Source organism: Amblyomma mixtum, chromosome 4 (assembly GCF_055824585.1).
Source record: "Amblyomma mixtum isolate Tamu chromosome 4, ASM5582458v1, whole genome shotgun sequence".
NCBI classification, from domain to species: domain Eukaryota; kingdom Metazoa; phylum Arthropoda; class Arachnida; order Ixodida; family Ixodidae; genus Amblyomma; species Amblyomma mixtum.
In genome coordinates, this window is record NC_143015.1 from 27,281,710 (window position 1) to 27,298,373 (window position 16,664).

Consider the following 16,664-nt stretch of genomic DNA (forward strand, 5'->3'; position numbering starts at 1 on the left):
GTGTTTGTTTGTTATCGTTGTCAAAACAGGCAATAAAAAAAAATCCGTGGTGTAGCGGTTATCGTGTGCGCCTCACACGCGCAAGGTCCCCGGTTCGATCCCGGGCGGAAACATTGTTTTTGCTTTCTTTTTTATTTGCTCGCATTCCCGGTGGTAGAATTATTGGTAGTCGCGGACGCAAGCTCCAGAACAAAGAAGAAATCCCTGCTTCCGTTCCCGTTCCCGTGGTGTAGCGGTTATCACGTGCGCCTCACACGCGCAAGGTCCCCGGTTAGATCCCGGGCCGAAACACTGTTCTTGCTTTCTTTTTTATTTTCTGGCATTCCCGGTGGCGTGTTCGCCAAATTCAGCCGGTACAGCCAGCGATGACAGCGCCGCCCACCGGCAGGTAGCAGCCACATTAAGGCTGGTTATAAATATTCATTCAGAACGACGGCTTGACATCGCCGCTATGGCGCAGTGGATTAGAGGCACGTGTTGCGTATGGAAGGTCGGCCGTTCGACTCCGCTCTCTGTGCTGTAATTTTATTGCTTTTTTAATTTCATTTCTTTCCATTTTTTTCCCTTTTAGGTCGCAAATCGTGATGCTCAGTGGCATATAACGCCGTTTAAGAGGATTTATTATCCCTTTTAGGCAAACCGTTGTGACAATCTCCAGTCACCGTGATCAATTCACCGTGGTTTCAAGCCTTGTGGCAGTACAGGCTGCAGTTGGCGAATACGCTTCCCGGTGGTAGAATTATTGGCAGTCGCGGACGCAAGCTCCAGAACAAAGAAGAAATCCCTGCTTCCGTTCCCGTTTCCGTGGTGTAGGTGAAGCGGAATATCGGGTGATTTGTGTGTATGTGCCTAATACAGTGGAGGAAAGATATAATTTTTTTGCCTATGTCCGACAGTACGTGATGCCTGAAAAACGCCTCATTATTTTTGGTGACTTTAACTGCGTGCTTAGGTCTACAGACAAAACCAGTTGCACAGCTTTTCGAGACAAGAGTACAGATTTATTATCAGAGGTCATTGCCGAAGCGGAATTAACAGATGTAGCTGAATGCCTGCAGAGCGCACGCGCTGTAAAGTACACTCATTTCCAGGGTGCTAGCCACGCACGCCTGGATCGCTTCTACGTCTCTCTGGATGTGATCCCGAGGTGCCGTGGTTATGACGTTGTACCGATGTGTTTTACTGATCACTGCCTGGTTAAATGCGTAATAGAAACAAAGAAACAATTGAAACACTTTGTATGGGACATGTGGAAAATGAATTCTAAGCTACTTGGCGACGAACAATTCGTAGCAAAAGCATTAGTTGAAATTAGCAGACTAAAACCAAACAGTAGCCTGAATCTCGGTCAGCAGTGGGAACTATGCAAGCAGCAGATTAAAGTCACAGCAATTGACAGGGCCAGTACGATTTGCTTCCACGAAAAAATGAAGGAAACCGAGCTGCGAACAACATTGCAGAAACTGATAGCACAGGAGTGCAAAACGCCCGGTATTTTCAAAGATAACGTCAGGAATCTAAAGCAGAAACTGCAGTTGATCGAGGAAGAACGTTATCGGGGTGCGCTGGTGCGTGCGAGAACAAATTCACTGAAAGTAGGCGAGGTGCCTACGAAGCGGGCTTTAGAATTTGAAAAGACAAACGCCCGACGAAATCACATAGCAGAGATAGAGCGCAATGGCGTCGTTGTGAATGATAATGAGGGCATTGGGCGAGAGTTCTCTGAGCACTACCAGGCGGTATTTGCGGTCCACCCTGCCGACTTGGACGGTGATGTGCTCGGGGATCGGGACCAGGGTCTACATCGCATTAGGGCGAAGCAGCCAGACTACGGAGGGAAGCCTTCGGGAGGAATAGCGAGCTTGAAAGGTTTATTTTACATTTTGTACAGTAGCAAGGAGACCAAAGTCAGAAAATGGAGGAGGATGATCTGGCACACCTCAGATTGCTGCTTAAATGCAGTTCAGATTCCCCAGGAAACCAGCTAGGGAATCTGATCTCTGGTTGAGCGTCCAATGGGCCGCCAGCGTCTTCTTAGGCTCCGCCTTCCCCACGTGGCACCGCACACCGCACAGACACACACACACACACGGGCAAGGAGGGACTTGGCGTCTCTCAGTCGCGAACTGTCTGACCAGGCCCCAAGGTCGTTGCTGCTGTATGATGAGCTTGATCGATGGGGACGCGAGCGCTGACCGCTCACCGGTGACCTCTTTAGGGACAAATCAGCCGTGTCGCCCCTGCCTTGTAGGCTCCTCAGGGCGCACGCGGTTAATGAGTTGGCGGCGCCGTCGCCCCCCCGGTAGTCGCCACTGGGTCCCGTCCGTCGTTCCACGGTCAGTCCGGGAGAAGCGCCGCACTCAGCCTTCCCGGCGAAGGGGATTAGACGCCTTTGTGTACGCCGACGCCGTCGCCAGTAGCTGCCCCACGCAGTGTCTCTTTTGTCTCCCCCGAACAGCAGCGCTTTCCGTCGCAGTAGCCTGATGACGCCGGACTGGCTCGCCTGTTTCCGCAGCCAGTCCCCAGGAGCGCAGTTCGGCACAAGAGCTGCAGTCAGCATCGCCGGCGAAGGGGATTACAGCCTTTGTCCGCCGACGCCGTCGCCAGAAGCCGCCCCCAGGCACCCTTTTCCTTGCATCTTCTCCGAAAAACAGCAGCGCTTTTGGCCGCATACCTGAAGGCGCCTGACTGTCTCGCCGTTCTCCGCTGGCTGGGCCCCCGATCATTACAACGGGTTTAAAAAGACGTTTCTTGTCAACATGCCGAGATTGGATGATCAGATAAGAGAATTTTTGGAGCGACCAATAACTCAAGGTGAAGTGTGCCTTGCCATTGAAAACTTAAACAACGGAAAGTCGCCTGGGCCCGATGGCTTGTCCGCCTCCTTTAATAAGTTTTTCAAAGAAAAGCTGTCTGCAGTGCTCACGGAAGTGTTCAATGAGGCGTACCGCATGAAAGCTCTACCACAGTCCTATAGTACATCACGCACTGCTCTTATCCCTAAGACTGATGATGATGAAAAACTTAGATTTTTGACATATTACAGACCAATCTCTTTAACCAACGTAGACTACAAAATTTTAATGAAAGTTTTAGCGAGCAGACTCCAAGCAGTGATTAAAGACCTAGTAGGCTGCCACAAGACATGTGGAATCAGGGGCAGGTCTATAGTCAGTAACATACATAAGATACGGTGCGTGCTTGAGTGCTGTGACATCATGAAAGCTTGTGTCGCTGTGCTGCAGCTCGACCTAGAGAAGGCCTTTGACTGCGTCCCACATGTTATTTTGTTCGCTATTCTTGATCTTATTAATGTCGGCTCGATTATCAAAGAGGGAGTGGTCATGGCGTACAGAAATTGCACCACGCAGCTAATCATAAACAAGTCATTGGGGCCCCCATTGCGGTGCAGCGTTCTGTATGCCAGGGCTGTCCCCTCAGCCCACTTTTATTTTGTCTGTACATTGAAACGCTATGCTTGGTTATCATTCAGAATGATTCAATTCGTGGGTTTCAACTGCAAGCGTCTGAAGTAAAGCTCTTAGCATATGCCGAAGATGTCGCCGTATGGTGCATCGACCAAAAAAGTATTACAGCAGCGGTTGAAGTAGTGAAGTGTTTCCGGGATCTCACGGGCAGTTTAATTAACTGGGGTAAATGCCTGGGATTCTGGCATGGAGAATGGCCGACAACCCCAGACACATTCGCTGGCGTGACGTGGGTGAACACCCCAGCGAAGTACCTGGGTGTCCCATTGCAATTCTACAAAAACAATGACGACCTCTGGCTAAGCCAGCTGCAGGAAACGCGAGAAAAAGCAGACAGGTGGAAGGGGGTTCCTCTATCGTTCTTCGCCAGGGCCACGGTGTGTAACCTTTTCTTTGTAAGTAAGCTATGGTATCTGATGCAGGTACTGCACTGCTCGCGGCTGAATGTGCAAAAGCTGCACAGAGTGTTCGCCACCTTTATATGGGCATCATAATGGGAAAGGTGTAGCCGAACAAATTTGTTCAGAAGGGTGAAGGATGGTGGTCCCAGTCTGTCGCATCTCTTTGTGCGACAACTTGTAAATAGGTTTATGTTTTTTCGTGACACAAGCGATCCATTTTTGCGAACAGTGTGCCAAGTTAGATTAAGATCTGCGCTGCCTAGTTTTGTTGTTGGCACAAATGGGATGCCCGGACCCATTTCAGGATTTTTCAAAGAGGTGGTGACTAGTATACGGTTTTTGTCGACGCGTTTTTCAAATGGTTATCTTTTTTCAGTGAAAAGAACAACACTGTACGAGATGTATGTGACAACATTTTTCCAGAACCATTGTACAGAGCCTTGCATAGTGCACAGCCCGGTCAGAACGTTTTAAAAAGGGTAAAGAGAATGCAGGTGACACCTGGCATGAAATCCTTTTTCTTCAAGCTACATACGGAAACACTGCCGGTAAAGAAATTTCTAGAGCAACGGGGTTTTTTCTTACCGTGGGGAGCTGACTGTCTGATATGCAAACAGCCCGAAACTATAGACCATGTTTTTCTGCATTGCTGGGAAGGTGTGTACTTTTGGGATGTTCTACAGAGAACGGTCAAAAAAGATTTCCCATTGGACCCTCACGGCATTAGATACCTAGCAGTAAATAATGAAGACGGGATTCCATTTGACCTCATAATGCTGGCTGGCCTCTACTCTGTATGGCGTTCTCGCATGGCCGGTTTCCATTGTGATCCAGACGCGAGGCCCGCACGCATGTATTTTCGCGAGAGTATATCCAGATTTGTTGACGTTCAGAAATCGCTCGAGTGTGTACCACAGTGGTTGCCGAGAGTAGAAGCCTTGACAGCGCTGAGGGAATTTTAATGCGACAATGTCAGTGCAAAGCTGACTGCTACTGCATTTTTTGTTTCTTTCTGTTTTTGTTTTAGTGTATCGTCCTGTATTACTGCTCACTGTCGGAGACCGGCAATAAAGAAAGAAGTTTCCGTGGTGTAGCGGTTATCACGTGCGCCTCACACGCGCAAGGTCCCTGGTTCGATCCCGGGTGGAAACATTGTTTTTGCTTTCTTTTTTATTTGCTCGCATTACCGGTGGTACAATTATTGGCAGTTGCGGACGCAAGCTCCAGAACAAAGAAGAAATCCCTGCTTCCTTTCCCGTTTCCGTGGTGTAGGGATTCTACTTCCGGACGCAGAAGCGACTGGACGTGTCTCGATGGGCTCCGTCGGAGCAGGTTCAGCGGCCCAGTCGGGCCGCGGTAACAGGATTTTGGACACTGCTGACCAGGATTATCAAGTGATACTGCCGCAACTGCCATCAGGTCAGGTTGTTTTGAACACAGTTTTTTTGCACGGCGATGTGAGAGCGCGGCCTTTCCGCGTCGAAGATTTCAGAGACGCCCTTGCTAATCTGGGAGCACTCCCAGATGTTATCGCCCTGGGGGCGTACCAAATGAACCATGTATGGGCGGTAACTTTCAAGACAGCGGAGGCGGTGAAGAGCATGCTCGCTAAGGAGTTTCCCGCTAGAGGGCCAACGGAGGCGCATGTGCTTCGTATGGGCTCCGCGTTCGAGCACCTTCTGCAAGGAAAAAACCCAGGATATTTCGACTCCGACACACGGACAAGAAGCGTGAGTCTATACGGCACCTTTCAAGACCTCATTTCAGCAAATCAGAGCTCGGGCGACCGAGCTCCGACTGTCTAAAGCCAGCGTCGCTCCGGCGCCCTAGCTTACCCGAACGCCGGGCCTGGCGCGGCGCGAACGCCACGGCGGCAGTCATGGAGTACGCCGTAGCTGGGACGAACGCCTCCCCAGACGAATTCGAAACGCCCGATTGCAAAACGATTGTGTCTTACCGTAATCAGGACCCCAAAGTTGTGTCCTTAACAGCTCAGAAGCCAAATAAGCAGACCGAAAAGTCGAAGGCGCAACCTCTCCCTCCACTCCATCCTAAGAATCCGCTTCCACGACTACCGGAGGAAGACTGTAAGATAATCTACAGACCAACGGGTGGCGTAGACATCACGCGCTACACCGAGAAATCCATCAGGCAAGCAATTGCATCAGCTAGCGGCATTACCACGACCGAGGCTGACAAAGACCAATCCAGAACGGACTGTACAAAGAATGTGTTCACCATATCGACGCCGGTGCAGGCAAACGCACTACGTTACGTCGCAGTCAAACAAATCAAGCTGGAAGGCAAAGACATCATCATGACGTCGTACATCGCTCCTCCGGACAAGGCCTTGCAGGGCATCATCTACAGGGCTTACGATGGCGAAACGCAGCAAGAAATGATGAAAGAACTTCGCAAAAGAAACCCTGAAATCGTCCAAGCACAAACCATGGGAAGACAATCAAAGTCCCTCCTGCTCCACTTCGACGCGGACGAATTGCCAGATAGCATCATATACTTCGGCGACCTGTATCCGGTCTATCCCTTCATTCCAAAAGTAGACGCGTGCACGAACTGCAGAAGAGTCGGACACATAAGAGACGTATGTCCAGAGCCACCGCAACAACGGTGCCTGCACTGCGGAAACCAGCACCTCAAAGAAGAAATCTGCGACCCAGTCTGCATTGTCTGTGGAGAAGGGCACCGCACAGGCGATAACAGCTGCAAAAAAAAAATTCAGGGGGCACTTTGACTGTCTAAAGTGCGTAGAGGCGAAAGCGTTTTCCGCACCACTTTCAGTGCTTCTGTGGCACTGGTGGCGTCACATGTAATTGAGTACTAATTACTAAGTGATGACAAATCACTAATTAATGGTTAATTACTGATCAATGCCTGAATACTAATTAAGTGCTAATTAAGCTTCAGCTTAAGCTTCGCCTTTATGAGTGGAACGCGACAGCGTGTTGTAGCGCTGCCAGGGAGTCCACGGAACGCCACCACCCGTTCGGCGCGATGCCTTGCCGTTTCAACGCAACGGTTTTTGAGGAAAGGAAATGGCGCAGTAAATCTCTGTCATCTCGGTGGACACCTGAACCGCACCGTAGAGGAACGGAGGAAGTGGGAGTGAAAGAAGACGAAGACGGCCCGTAATGAAGAAAATGAAAATTGCATTTGAGGAAAGAAAATTACGCAGTAACTGTCTCACATATCTCGGTGGACACCCGTCAAAATTCAGGGGGGGGGGGTGCACTTTTTTGACCTAAAGTGTGGTCACTGATGTGTGGTTAAGATGTTAAGCTTCGCCTCTAAGAGTGGAACGCGAGAGCGTCTTGCAACGCTGCCAGGGAGTCCATAGAACGCCATCGCCCATTCGGTTCTACGCCTCGCTCGTCGGTAAATTGGTTTTTGAGGAAAGGAAATGTATTTCTCTCTCATATCTCGGTGGACACCTAAACCTCGCCGGAAGAGAAGGATGGATGGCAGTGAGCGAAGACACCGTATTCACTAGACGTGCCTTTGTTCATTCCAAACCATCGAGCTGGCATGGCGGAGTGGATAGCATGCTCGTCTCGCACTCCGAAGACTGGGGTTCGATTCCCGAGCTCGACCAATTTCTTACTAGGTTTTATTTATTTATATGGCCTGACTAGAGAAGTTAATTAGGCTAATTGGGTAATTAAGCAATTAACTAAGCTCAGTCCCACTTACTTGGAGCATCACTATATGGTCCCTTCAATTGGTTGCATGGTTACTAGCCAAAGTACAATTGGCCCCGTTTGAAATTTGCGCACTGTGACGTCACGACCGTTTCGACCAACTGAAAAGCGTGACATTCTCTGTCGACAACTGCTGCTTACAACGATGAGACATTAAAGGCTTTCGCCTTAAAAGATTTCTACGACCCCACACTAAAACGTCGGAGCACCAATCAAGATCAAAATCCCGGACCAGCGACGACTCAACATCCACCCAAAGAAAGGACCGCTCGAGCTCCTTCCCGCCCTTGGACAGCGGACGCAGCAGCAGCCGCAGTGGACGCAGCAGCAGCCGCAGCGGACGCAGCAGCAGCCGCAGTGGACGTTGGTTGGTTGGTTTATGGGGTTTAACGTCCCAAAGCGACTAAGGCTATGAGAGACGCCGCTGTCACGCAGTGGACGTGACAGCGGCGCCAGCAGCCGGACGCAGAGCCCCGGACCGAAAGAGGTGAGCTGGGCGGGAGTGGCCTCTCACGGAAAGGGGACGGAGCTGCAGTTATTACAGTCGAAACTCGATCAGGCACTCCACCACATTCAAATACTTACGGACCGCATCAAACACTTAGAACAGGAAAACAGTAAACTAAAAGCACCCGCCAAATCTAAGGACCCTCCTCCAAAACCACTTGCCATGCAGGAAGTTACAGAAATGGAAACTACTGTGTCCGAAACAGTCGAAACCCCAGTAAGCGTAGTAAGCAAGGAAGAAACACCTCGCAAAAAACGAGCAGTAGCTGATGTTAGAAACCCCTCATTGGAGGATAAGAGTCCCAAAACTCGAACAAAAAGTGGAAGACCACAGTCAGAAACTCGATAACGTAACACAAACAGTTGACAATTTATCACAAAGACTCGAACAACACATACAGGATGTAAATCACAAGTTCGGGGTAATCGACACCATTTTACAGGAAATTTTACGTCGGATTCCCCCGTCAGCTCAAGGGGCGCCAATCGATCTATCCCAGCAAAATGGCCAATCCTAAAAGCATAACAATTTGACAGTGGAACTGCAGATCTATGCGCAAGAAAAAAGCAGATCTGCAGTTACATATTCAATCGCAATCCGAAAAACCTGACGCAATAGCGATCCAAGAACCCAGAATATCTCGACTAGAACTGCCAGGGTACCGGGCAGTTCTGCCATGTCACATCACAGAACAACCTTTAACCACTACGATGGTACATAGAAACCTTACCGTGGTTAACCACGAAATTGAAAACGTAGAGCTCGACTGTATATTAATCGAAATTTTACCCAGCAAAAGAAACTCCTCTTCTCTGTTCATACTGAACGCATACAGCCACCCCAGGGCGCAGGCTGGACCAGCGAAAGCCGCTATACTGAAAGCCCTACAAATTGCAGGCCAAAACCCAACCCTAATTGTGGGCGACTTCAACGCTCAACACGTGCAATGGGGACACGCAACTATATCTAAGAAAGGCACGGCCCTAATTGATTTTATCCAGCAAAGAGGGCTAACCCAATACAAGGATCCCATGCAACCTACCAGGATAGGAAACAGCGTGAGCAGGGACACGTGCCCGGACCTCACGATAGGCAAAAATCTCCCATACTTGACCTGGAGCAACACCAGACAAAATCTGGGAAGTGCCCATTATATCATAGCATCTAAAATCGTCATTGCCAATCTCAAACCCCAACCCAGAAAAAACAAGATCACCGACTGGGACAAACTTAGGACGATCCGCGACCAAAATCAGGAACCGATCACAGACCTAGAACAGTGGACACAAACCCTCCTATCAGATGTGGGAAAGGCCACTAAAGAACTAGTACATGACCTAGACGTAAATGCGATTGACAGCATACTTACACACATGTGGGAGGCAAGGCAAAGCCTAGAAAAAAGATTGCTTAAACAAAAACACAACAAAAAGCTTAGAAACAAGATACTCACACTCACAAAAGAAATTCAACACCACTCCGCAGAAATCGCAAGGCCGCAATGGGACCATATCTGCGAAAATGTAAATGGCAATCTAGGCACGAGAGAGACGTGGAATCTTCTGCGGCATCTCCATGATCCTGAATCAAATAAAGCTACGACTCAAAGGGAAATCACCAAAATTTTAAACATGGACCCAGGCACGGATCAAGACATTATCAACACGCTACAGCAGAAATACTTCTGCACAACCCGAGAGACGCAGTCACTACCAGATTATAAAGGACAACCTAACCCCCTCCTGGACGCTGACATAACAATAGCGATAAGAGCAGCCCTCCATAAGATACGCACGACATCCGCCCCGGGAGAAGACGGCATTAACAATAAGACACTCAGAAACCTAGACGACGCTTCCATCACAGCCCTCACGGATTTTGCGAACGAGTGTTGGAGGGAGGGAAAACTCCCAGCGGCTTGGAAACATGCCATCGTTAAATTCATCCCGAAACCGGGCAAAAAGCTCGCGCTCGAAAACCTCAGACCTATTTCGCTTACATCTTGCTTAGGAAAACTGATAGAGCACGTCATACTAGACAGACTCCAGTCGCACATGCACAAAGAGAATTTATATCCACACACTATGATTGGCTTTACACCACATTTATCAACACAGGACACGATGCTCAGACTAGCAAACGATGTCCTATCTCAGGAGCAAGAGAGGAGAACCAGGGTAATCCTAGCTCTAGATTTAACAAAAGCGTTTGATAACGTCAAACACAAAGCAATCCTAGAATCTCTTTCACCGTTGAATGTGGGCGAAAGAGCGTTTAACTACATCAAGGACTTTCTCTCCAATAGAACGGCTAAAATTCAAATTGGCGCAACCAAATCCGACACCTTCAGTTTATGAGACAGAGGAACGCCGCAAGGACCGGTCCTCTCCCCCTTCTTATTCAATATAACCCTCACCAAAATGGCACACGCACTCGCAAAAATCCCAGACCTAGAACACTCTTTGTACGCGGACGATATCACCCTTTGGACCACCAAGGGGAGTATCGCCACAATACAAGATACGCTACAACAAGCGTCAGATGTAGTAGTAGAGGAGGCACAAGCCGCGGGATTCGCGTGTTCCCCCCAAAAATCTGAAGTCCTCATCCTACACTCAAAACGTCAAAGGAAAAATAAAGCGCCTGAGATCAAAATCTACGCGGAAGGGGCAGCCTTCCCAGAAGTGAAAACACTAAGAATCTTAGGAATGCTGATACAGTCAAACCAAAAAAACGACACGTTAATTAAGAAACTGAGAAACACTGTCAACCAAATCTCCTTCCTCATACGCATCGCGAATAGGCGAGAAGGAGTTAAAGAAGCCGAGACCAGGAGACTAATACAAGCCTTCGTTCTTAGCAGAGTCAACTACACTACACCATACGTCACCCTCACAGTAAGAGAAAGAGACGACCTGGATTCTCTAATTAGACAGTCCTACAAAATTGCGCTCAACCTCCCACGTCGTACTCCAAATGAAAAACTATTACAGTTAGAAATTCATAACACCTTAGCGGAAATGATAGAAGCACACCTCACCGCACAATATGAAAGACTACCATCACTGAAACGGGATGTTGCATCCTCAAGAAAGGGTAAAAACGATAAAAAGGTGAAAAGGCCGAAAGAAAGACAAAAAGCAATAAAACCACGATAAAACCCTTGGACGTGACTACACTGTTTCGGTGATTGTGCAGGATCGCCTTGGACACACCCCCCTCTTTGTACTTTATATATGTGTCCTGCATCGAAATAAAATTTCAGTTGTTAGTCAGCGCCCGTGTCTGTGTCTTCTTCCTTCGTGTTTTCGTCCCGTTCCTTGCGCTGTTTTTCAACAACAATGTTACCGAGTCCAATCGGAGCTACCCGAATGGCTTGGCGTGCTGGATGAACTTGCAGCCCTCAAGAAGTTTTAAACAACCACGTTGACCGTAGGCCGGTTCCCGTGTTTTAGCGGTTTGTTTGTATGTTTGTTATCGTTGTCAAAACAGGCAATAAAGAAAAAAAAAGTTTCCGTGGTGTAGCGGTTATCACGTGCGCCTCACACGCGCAAGATCCCCGGTTCGATCCCGGGCGGAAACATTGTTTTTGCTTTCTTTTTTATTTGCTCGCATTCCCGGTGGTACTATCGGGGACAAAAGTGGTATACTCCACGCGGCTGGAGCCGGAGCAACAGAAAACTGCGTTGCAACGCCATCTACAGGCGCCATCTCGGACCCAGATAGCCAATCTGTGACCTTTCTTATCAGCAGGCATGTCGCTTGGCTCGTTTCAATGTTTCGAAAATGTGCTGCTTCCACGACAAGTTAGCCACGCGCGCGTGGGCATTTGATCGCATCATGACGATGCGAGTGCCGGCTCTCAAGCCATATCTCGAACGCGCGTTGAGAAAAGAATACACAGAATGAAAAGAGGGCTACTGCTGCAGCGCCGCTCGGCATTTTGGCGAGCAAAAGCACGAAACATTGAAACGAGTCAAGCGACATGCCTGCTGATAATAAGGGTCACAAATTGGCTGTCTGGGTCCGAGATGGCGCCTGCAGATGGCGTTGCAACGCAGTTTTCCGTTGCTCCGTCTCCGCTTGCGTGGAGTATACCACTTTTGTCCCCGATAGTACAATTATTGGCAGTTGCGGACGCAAGCTCCAGAACAAAGAAGAAATCCCTGCTTCCATTCCCGTTTCCGTGGTGTAGCGTTTATCACGTGCGCCTCACACGCGCAAGGTCCCCGGTTCGATCCCGGGCGGAAACTGTTTTTGCTTTCTTTTTTATATGCTCGCATTCCCGGTGGTACAATTATTGGCAGTTGCGGATGCAAGCTCCAGAACAAAGAAGAAATCCCTGCTTCCATTCCCGTTTCCGTGGTGTAGGGAGAAAGACGAAGACGGCGTTCCGAACGGTCGCCAATTTCACTGTTATTTCACTGTTGTTGTTATTTCACTTCAAATATTCTTCTGTCGTTTTTCATGAATACATTTTTCAAAATTGACGTTTGGCTCCGATATTTTGTCGCAATCCTATGAAGATTCCCTTATGTATACCACTATACCTTGGCCAATGCCCCGACGTGGGTATGTGCCATTATAAAGAGGTGAAGAAGAAGAAGAAGAACGGTTGCGTTTTTGATGCTCTCCGCAGAAATGGATAAATCGGCCCCAGGCCGAGGTACTGTTGCGGCTTCTGCTGCCAGTAATACGTACCGTACTGTTCTTCCCCGTCCACCTGCTGGCAAGCTGGTTTTTAACTCCGTATTTCTGCATGCGGACCTTGCTGGCCGTCCCTATCGTGTCCAGGACTTCGGAGATGTCTTACGGGGTGTCATTGACCTCTGTGACATCAGCTCTATCGGACAGTTTCAGATATCTCACGTATGGATGATAACATGCAAGACAGCGTTAGGGAAAGCTAAGCTCGTGAGCACTCAAGAGTTACAAGTGAAAAACCGCCGTTGTCTAGTGATTGACCCGGAACCGAAGACAGTAAAGCTCAAGATACTTTGGCTCCCAGAACATCTTGAAGATATTTACATTCGGGACGCCATTCGCGCTTGCGGAACGATTACGTCCATTACATTGGAGCACTGGAGGGTTCCAGAAATGGAGGGCATGCGCACCTTGAATCGAGACGTTGCCTTGACTCTTGCTGATGGCGTCACTGTCAACTACGTGCCTCACATTTTGACAATTTGCGGTGTACAGTGTCTGGTTTTAGTGCCAGGAAGGCCACCACTGTGTCTCCGTTGCCACAAGGTTGGCCATATACGCCGTCATTGCCGCACTCCTCGGTGTGATGATTGTCGGCGTTTCGGCCATACTACAGAGGAGTTCGTAGTGTCGTATGCTGATATGCTACGCGGTGGCACCCGTGCCATGGACGACGCATTGCAGGAGCACTTGATGGACGCAACAGAAGTTTTGGATGCTGCTGGTGGCGCGCCAGCCGTTGCGCCCATTGACTCAGCGACTACTGACCCGCTGCCTGGCCCCATTCCTGCTGTGCAGCATGAGCCTACCCATCCTTCACAGATGGAGCAGCTGTCTGGAGATGATGAGCGTCGATGCCTGGCGGAGCAGGCTCCAGCTATATGCAGTGTCAGTGATGGCGATCTTGGCGCACGTGCCTGTGCTGTGCGTGGGCCAGAGGAAGACAAGGACGACGGTGTGGCTCCGGCGCCGAGTGCCTGCACTGCTACATCTTCTGAGGCTCCTGCCGGATGTGCCACACAGGTAACAGAGTGCCAACCTGGCACTTCCCTCCCCGACGGCAACTGTGATGCCGATGAGCAAATTTTATGTGCGGCCTCGAAGCGCGGTGTGTCTCCAAGTTCTGCCTCCTCTGAGGAGGACAGTGTCCTCGCCAAGCACAAGTCCCGCCGTCGAAAGTAAAAGAATAAGAAACCACCTCGGCGCTCCAGATCAAGGAGAAAGGGCGTCAACTCTATGGAGGTCTCACCTTCCGGAGTGATACCCCCAGACATCGTGGATGCCTGATTGAAGCTCAAGTTAGCCACCATGGCGTCTAACCAGCAGTTGACTGTTGCAACACTCAACATATGTGGACTCCGTTCAAGGCAGAAACAGGTACAGTTACGCCGATTGCTTTGGGGCAATCGGCTGGACATTGACGCTATTCAAGAAACTAAGATAGAAAGTGAAGTGGATGCAGAGATAGCCCTGCGACCTTTCCTAACAGATTACAACGTTTGTGTGTCGCACTCAGTGGGTCTTTCGGCAGGTTGCTTTCTTTTCTTAAAGAAGAGTCTACCTATTTCTGACTTTAAGTACCAGGTTGACATAGAAGGGCGTCTGATATGTTGTGACTTTAGACTGCATGGCGAGTCGTGGAGGGTTATCAATGTGTATGCTTCAAATAATCCGGTGCAACGAGCAGTTTTTTTTCATGACATTGCAACTCCCTAGGATGTCATCGTTATGTCGTTTTCATGGTTGACTTCAACTGTGTGTGCGACCCACGCGATCGCACAGGTCCTAACCAAAACGCCGATAAGAGCTCTGGTATATTATTGTCTATTACCGAAAACGCAGGTTTAATTGATGCCGGATTGTCATCCGTCTTCACATACATCAGAGGAGCCTCACATTCACGCCTTGATCGCATTTACGTGTCCGTAGATCTCCTTAAACGGCACATTTCATTTGCTGTCAAGCCTGTTTCTTTCTCAGATCATGCTATGGTCATTGCGCGGATTGGAGAATGCGCCCATCCCAAATTTCAGCCGCAGTGGGAACTGTGGAAGCTTAATTCCGAGCTTCTAAATGATGAGCATAATCAGCAGCGAGTGATGGCAGCTTTGGAATCTTGCTTGGTCATGGATGTCCCATTATTTGCAGCTTGGGAGATGTTTAAGCTAGAAGTTCGTAGCATAGCTATTGAGATCGGCTCCGTGAAGCCTTATCTTAAGCATGGTGAGGAGAAACGGTTACTTCAGAGTCTTTATAATCTGCATGCGCTTGAATGTGAGGCTCCTGGCTTGTACACAGAGGAAATTGGTGCAACCTTCAGAAGTTTGATGCAGAACGCTATCGTGCGGCCCGTGTACGATCCCGCAGCAACCGTGCTCTGCACTCTGAGGAGCCTACTAGACAGGCCTTGCTAGATGAGCGTCGTAACGTGGCTGCCAAGCGAATTTCTGAGCTCTACTGTGGTGGTGCCCTGGTCACAAGTACAGATGTCATAGTTACTGAGTTTGAAAACCACTATTGCTCTCTGTTTGCTGCCACGTCTAGCACTGATGATGATGATCATATAGCGCGATTGGTGTCCATGATTAACCCACTCAATGAGGAAGAGTGCAAGACAATAAGTGGCTCTTTAAGCTTGGGTGAATTGCAAGATGCAATTGATCAATTGCCGCTTTCGAAAACCCCGGGGCCTGACGGCATCTCAGGAGAATTTTATAAGGCATTTAAATCCGTTCTAGCCTCTGTCCTGCTCCAAATTTTTGAGACAAGTACTGATGTTGAATTTCTGCCTCAGTCATTTACGAAAAGTCATATTGTCTTAATACCGAAAACCGAGGATAAGGAAAAATTTCGATTTGTAGATGGCTACAGACCAATCACGCTTTCTAATGTAGATTATAAGATTTTTGCTAAAGTACTGTCAAATCGGCTGCAGCTTGCAATGTCTACTTTGGTTGGGCCTCATCAAACATGTAGCTTGCGGAGACGATCAATACAATCTAACCTACATGTAGCGCGTACGGTGTTGCAGTATTGCAGTGACGCTCAAGAACAAGTAGCAATGCTGCAAATTGACCTGGCAAAGGCATTTGATCGAGTGTACCATTGATTTCTTTTTGAACTTTTAAATCACGTCAATCTCGGTTCAATACTTTCTACTGGCGTACACTTTGTTACATATCCTGTACCACGCGCTTGATTGTTAGTGGCTGTCTCTCGCAACCAGTCCCAATTCAGTCTTCGGTGAAACAAGGGTGTCCACTGTCTCCGCTCCTGTTCGCATTATACTTGGAGCCTCTTTGCATAAGTGTTATAAACAGTAGAGCTGTCACTGGTTTCCGAATAATGGGCCACGAACTGAAGGTATTGGCTTATGCAGATAAACTAGAACAGAAAACTGGGCAAGTTGGAACGGATTCATCTCAATACAGCGCGATACACAGGACGAGAGAAAGCTCGTGTCGTCTCTTGTTTCTTTCTCTCGTCCTGTGTATCGCGCTGTATTAAGAAGTATGCAGATAACCTTGCGTTTTTTGTACTGATAAGCCAAGCATCGATGAGGTTTTTCCTTTAACGGAGGACTTTGGTTCGGTGTCAGGGAGTCGGATTAATCGCTCTAAGAGTTGCGGTTTTTGTTTTGGTAGCTGGGTAGAGCTGTGCACGGGCTCGGGCCGGCCCGAAAGCCCGTACCCGGCCCGGCCCGCGGGCCGGGATCGGGCCTTGCGGAAGTCTATTCACCCGGGCCCGGGCCGGGCTCGGGCCAAGGTATATTTGTCTCGGACGGGCCGGCCAGGCTTCGCGATCGCGATTGCTCCTGCGTGGCTCCAGCCCCCTTGCTCAGAGAGCT

At 49.1% G+C, this 16,664-nt stretch overlaps 5 non-coding genes across 5 annotated transcripts; all 5 read left to right on the forward strand.

Annotated features, from left to right (window-relative positions):
• Positions 1–41: 41 nt before the first annotated feature.
• On the forward strand, positions 42–113 carry TRNAV-CAC (transfer RNA valine (anticodon CAC)). Its single transcript has one exon. It is a non-coding gene; the product is annotated as a tRNA-Val (tRNA).
• Positions 114–218: 105 nt separating this feature from the next.
• TRNAV-CAC (transfer RNA valine (anticodon CAC)) lies at positions 219–291 on the forward strand. Its single transcript has one exon. It is a non-coding gene; the product is annotated as a tRNA-Val (tRNA).
• Positions 292–4,968: 4,677 nt separating this feature from the next.
• Positions 4,969–5,041, forward strand: TRNAV-CAC (transfer RNA valine (anticodon CAC)). The gene has a single exon. It is a non-coding gene; the product is annotated as a tRNA-Val (tRNA).
• A 6,582-nt stretch (positions 5,042–11,623) lies between these two features.
• TRNAV-CAC (transfer RNA valine (anticodon CAC)) lies at positions 11,624–11,696 on the forward strand. Its single transcript has one exon. It is a non-coding gene; the product is annotated as a tRNA-Val (tRNA).
• A 597-nt stretch (positions 11,697–12,293) lies between these two features.
• On the forward strand, positions 12,294–12,366 carry TRNAV-CAC (transfer RNA valine (anticodon CAC)). Its single transcript has one exon. It is a non-coding gene; the product is annotated as a tRNA-Val (tRNA).
• Positions 12,367–16,664: the final 4,298 nt, after the last annotated feature.